This window comes from Halyomorpha halys, unplaced genomic scaffold (genome assembly GCF_000696795.3).
Source record: "Halyomorpha halys isolate HHAL.00 unplaced genomic scaffold, Hhal_1.1 Scaffold20.1, whole genome shotgun sequence".
NCBI classification, from domain to species: Eukaryota; Metazoa; Arthropoda; class Insecta; order Hemiptera; family Pentatomidae; genus Halyomorpha; species Halyomorpha halys.
In genome coordinates, this window is record NW_027110474.1 from 1,188,569 (window position 1) to 1,194,235 (window position 5,667).

At 35.3% G+C, this 5,667-nt stretch overlaps 1 protein-coding gene across 2 annotated transcripts in view; it reads right to left on the reverse strand.

Annotated features, from left to right (window-relative positions):
- The window catches only part of LOC106681395 (uncharacterized), a 48,275-nt gene that overhangs the window by 37,104 nt on the left and 5,504 nt on the right, over positions 1-5,667 (reverse strand). The window contains exon 1 of one of the 2 annotated variants that reach the window (XM_067048665.1): positions 4,723-4,867. The exons of the other annotated variant lie outside the window; for it this stretch is intronic. The gene's annotated coding sequence lies outside the window, so the exon portion shown is untranslated. Of the gene's footprint in view, positions 1-4,722; positions 4,868-5,667 lie in introns of those variants that run through there. 2 annotated transcript variants of the gene reach the window in all.

Genomic DNA, 5,667 nt, shown 5'->3' on the forward strand with positions numbered 1-5,667 from the left:
AGTACTACACAACCTATAAATTTAATCTTCGATCTAGAAAGTTTGTCAGAAAACTTTTTAATTTAATTACCTAGACATATGATGTCCAGGTAAATATATATTTCTGCTATGTTAAATCAAAACTAAACCGCTAAAGTTAATTAACAAGATTTTAAACAAAGCATTTATAGAATTTTAAAATATAAAATCTTAAAGAAGAGGTAATTGTTTCATTAATGAAAACACGGAGAGCACGAATATCTATCTGTTGGCAGTTCTACAACAATACAAACTGAAAACAAACGTGTGGATGAAACAAAAATCGACCACTCAATGGGTCGGTAGCCAATTCAGACCTTCATGTACCAGCCAATTCAGGCCAGCATGTACCAGGCAATTCAGACCTGCATGTACCAGCCAATTCAGACCTTCATGTACCAGCCAATTCAGGCCAGCATGTACCACGCAATTCAGACCGGCATGTACCAGTCAATTCAGACCTGCATGTACCAGCCAATTCAGACCTGCATGTACCAGCCAATTCAGACCTGCATGTACCAGCCAATTCAAGCCAGCATGTACCAGCCAATTCAAATAACCCACCCACATGCTTGCGAATGAGTCACTTTGCTATTGTTTGGCAAACGTGTAGAGGTGCCTTTATGTTATATATGTGGAATAGAAAATCATCAGGATAATTAAAGTGCAATCTGGAAATTTCGGAATCTAAATGGTTTAAGTAAAATTATTTGTAAAACCTAAAGAGATAATAATTTTCCGAATAATTTAGTTTTTCTTAGTTATCAACGGACATAACTTACATGCTATGTCCAAACAATATTTTTTGATTCATCTCTTTAAATATCTATATACATTACATCAGGTACCCACTTATTATTACTTATTAATTCTCATTCTGTATGAGGGATGGGGTTATAACAGAACAGAGAGAGTTCGAGCATTTAGAGAATCATTAATCTCTTTAAAGAAGTATATACCTACACATGGGCGTAGGCAGAGGGCAGCCGCGCCCTCCCCCCTGATTTTTGAGACCCAAGAAAAAGAAAGAATTAAAACGGTGAACTTCTTTGATAGATGATTTCTTTCTGGGAACATGCTATAATGAGTAAGGTAACATTGTTGAGTTGACTTCTTCACGGATCACAACATCACAGCCACACCTTTGAAGGGACAAGATGGGATACAAGTCAATTCTTTGATAAAAAAAAGGTACGATTCAATGAGCACAATTATTCGTCATATATTAGGCTGGGGAAAAATAAATCCATTATTTTTACGTGAAATTCAAGACTTTGTCTAACACGTTTCGGATTGTCCGATTTGGGTCAATTATGCATCGTTTTGTGTTATAATTTGTAGCCATTTTAAAGGTAACTTCATAATGCTTCCCTCATAGAAGTCTTCGTCCCTATTGCCGAAAAACTCTAGTAACCGATTTTCACAGTTTTCGTTTGATGCCAATTTCTTATCACCAAGAAAGTTTTGCAATGCAAGAAAAAGATGATAATCCCTTTGGTGTCAGGTCCGGACTATATGGTAGATGCATCAAAATTTTTCAACCAAGCTCCGGGAGTTGCTGGCGAATCACTATAGTGTGTGTACCCTGGCTTTGTTTTGATGGAACACGACACCTCTTCTGTTGGCCAATTTTGGCCGTTTCTGGTCAATCGCTAGCTTCAAACGGTCCAGTTGTTGACAATAAAGATTCGATTTAAGCGTTTGGGCATATGGAAGCAACTCATAATAACTTATTCCTTTTGAATCCCACCAAATGCACAGCAGAACTTTCCTGGACGTTAGTCTTGGTTTGACCACCGTTTGAGCTGCTTCACCGCACTTCGACCATGATCGTTTTTACACAATGTTGTATATGATCTATTTCTCATCCCCAGTCACCGCCTGTTTAAGGAATGGGTCAATTTAATTCCGTTTGGCCAAGGCTTCACTGATGGAAATTCGATCTATCATGTTTTTTTATGTTAATTAGTGTGGCGCCCAAATATCAAGCTTCTTTTTGAACCTAGCTTCCTGCAAAAGGTCTAAAACTGTTTTATGGTCGAACTTTAGTTCCTAGGCGATGCTACGACTACTAACGTGCCGGTCAACTTCGATTATTTCTGTGATTATATCGACATTTTTGACGACGGGCCTGCCAGTGCAAGGAAAAATACCCTAACGAAATCGACGAAACCAAAAATACGCCTTATTAACTGTTACAGTACAGGAACCATAAACACCATTTACAATATCAGTCACCTGGCTTGCATTTTCCTCTTTGTCAAAGAAAAACTGTATCGAATTTTCTCTTAGTTGACTTCCATCTTTAACACCCTGTAACTCAGAACTGAATGGACTAAACAAAAAACAGCAAATGAATTTTTTTAGTACGAAATGTCACCTTGACAACGAGAATAAATTGTTTGATCGATATTTTACGAGTATAGATCGCTATAGTCATCCATTAAAAAAATTAATGGATTTTCTTTTTCCAAAACCTAATATTTATTTATAAAAATAATGAGGGAAATTAATAAAAAAGAACATTCTTAGATTCCATTCTTCCTATTATAACTTACAGTTTGTAATTTTAATAATCTTAGAATATTTATTGAAAATAAATTAAAGAAGGCAACCATTGTAGAAGATAATAACTAAATAACTGTAATATTTTTGCCAGCAGTCCCAAAACGCTAATGCTCTCATAGCAAACCTCTTTGTGTATTTCTTGGAATGTGAAATTACATATTCTTCTTTTAACCAATATTTCCGAGTGGATTATATATATGTAAAATACGTGTGTGTGTGTGATGGGCTGAGGTCTGCCTCCCCCCCCAGGTGAAATCCTGGCTACTCCCATGTACCTACATTTTAACAAAATTTTTGGATGAAATATTAATAGAAACAGAATGTAAACAGTATTGAAAGGAAAAATAATGTATGGTGTGATCTCGATCTTAATGCTGACCATCTATGGATCGAACACGTCATTATTGGCCGTCAGAGGAAATTCTGTGAAGCGGATGCCTCACCTCAGATATTTGGTGGAGAGGTGGAATGATCTCATCCATATGGCCCCCAACTAAGGACTCCCTTTGTAAGGTCGCGTTTAGCGGGGAATTTAAGGACTTTATATTTTTTAAACTATAAATGACAAGGGTTGATTACATCGATGGCTTACTTACTACAGTATTAAGATGACAAACGGTCTAACGGAAGCTTAGACTGTTTGTCTACTAAGTGTTGTAATAGTCACAATTACTACATTTCCAGTAACTTAAATACAATTAAAGGTTCTTACGTTTAGGAAAATTAAAACTTCTCAATTCATTTTTGACTGTACAGATTTAGATTTTGGACCTAAATCTGTTCAAACTATTTTTTATTTTTTTACTGATATTTACAACTGTACTAAATATATATATGTAAAGTAAATTTAATTTAATTTATACAATGGCATGATTTAGACATGTGGAGAATCTACTCTTTGATAGAACTCCAATAATATTTCCAATGATAATATAATATTATAATTTCCAATAATATTCTGTTTATACTTTCTTTTTTATTTTCTATACTTACTGTGGTTGTTACCTTGTTCTGTTCTTAGCCCTGAAGAAGGCTAGAAACTCTAGCCGAAACGTTGGCACAATTAAATAGGTTACACCAACATATTTGTGTTTCACTTTGACCGCACCCCCAACCATCTTCTCCTCGTACGTCAACTATCTCTCATAATTAATCAATAATATTTTTATTGAAGAAGATCTCTTGGCCATCTTATTTCCAGACACCTGAGAGGATTATCAGGTAATGAAGGCGAAGCCAGGTTAAAAACAAGTGGGTTTGGAAGTTTATCATGGAAGGATTGGTATCTGGTTCTGGCCATATCGGCAACATATGGAATATTAAGGTCCTGATGGACTTGATTTGTGACAAAGTAAGGAGCATTAATTTTGAATTGAATACGAGAGGAATTTAATGGTTTAATGGAGCTCCAAAGCTCAACTCTGTAAATTCAGTTAAGTCTTATTATATCAATATCAATGAGTATTTTGTTATTAATTGGAAGTTTAGACCGTTTGTCCAGAAAGTGTTATAATAGTCGGAATCGACGACCAGTTTCATGTCTTTTTAGTCTTGTATGAGGATTCCAAGTCAGTCGTTTGTCCAGAGGTTGTCCTAGGTAACGGATCTGTTCGACAGAAATAGGTGAAGTGTTATTAAAGGATACTGTGGGGTAGGAAATCATGGTCTAAATGTAATAGGAAATATGGCGAAGGTTAAATATAATTTGGTGGGATTTATTTTAATGCTCCAGTTTTGACACTATTCCTCAAGAGTGGTGATGTGGGATTGGAGGGTTTTAGATACAATGGGAGGGTCATTATTTACTAACAATAGACATGTTTCATCGGCATACGTGGTGAGGATTGTGGTAGGATGGGTTGGGATCCCAGATGTAAAAATTGTATAAATGTTTGGACCAAGGATACTGGTACTGGTAATGATGGGAGTAACAAGTCCGGCAAGTGGGTCTATTGGTCCTTTTTGCCATCCCCAAGGCAACCCAATGGAATGGCTCTTTATATATCTTATTCCTCTATATCGAACCTTTTCGTCTTTCTAATGAAATTCAAAAGGGACTCCCAATCTATAGAGGAAGCCTCATTTCCTACGTTTCTATCAGAGCCTAAAAGTATCTTGTATCTTAGTGATGCATACCTGCAACAATCTGCTAGTAATGTAAGGCAGTCTCTGGGGCCTGTTTCCTGGCTCATCTTGGACTACTCCACATATCTTAAGATGTCTTTTAAGTTTGCAATGACCTGTAAGAGCTCCTCTATTAATAATCGGAGTTCGTTTCTGTTTAGGCCTACCACTCTGAAATCTAAATGATCTCCATTTAATTTTACTTTTAGGTATAAATTATATTTTAAATTTAAAAAAATAATGTTTTAATCTTAAAATAATACATTCATCTTTAAAATAACAGTGGCATAATAAATTATTAATAATATGCAAAAGTGATTATGCATATTTTGTTATACGCTTGGACCAAAAACCATGCTAAAAATTTATACCATTTCTGTGCAGAAAGATTTGTGAAGACACAAATTTTGCTTGTGTTTTGTTTCATTTTAGCCTGATTTTCTACTATTATCACAATGTTAAAATGGATCATTCTATAAATTTGGTCCTATTAAGTCATCTTTTCGAAAACTACGGATTGTTCAATTATGTTGCTTCTTTTTTGTTTTGTTTTTCAGTCCCTGATGTCAAATATGGGAGCAGTAGTTGTTGTAACAGGATCGGACACAGATATGTTGATTTTATTAGCGACTCTCGCTAGAGAAAACAGGGAAATCATATTTTTATGTACGGAAAGCCTGCATTCATCCGACTAAAAATGTAACAATATTGTCACATTAACGAAGCAGTAAAGTGATATTAGAAACATTATTTTGTTTCCACATACAATGATAGGATGCGATACAATAACCTGCTTTAATGGTTTAGCAAAGATAAAAAGCAGTTGAAATGATCAAATTTTCAACAGAAGCTCTGCGACTAGCTTCATTATATTTCACATAAAGATGCACCAAAAGAACAACTCCTAATAAATGGAGAAGATTCGGACTTGAGCTGTATGGACTTATATCAAGAGTA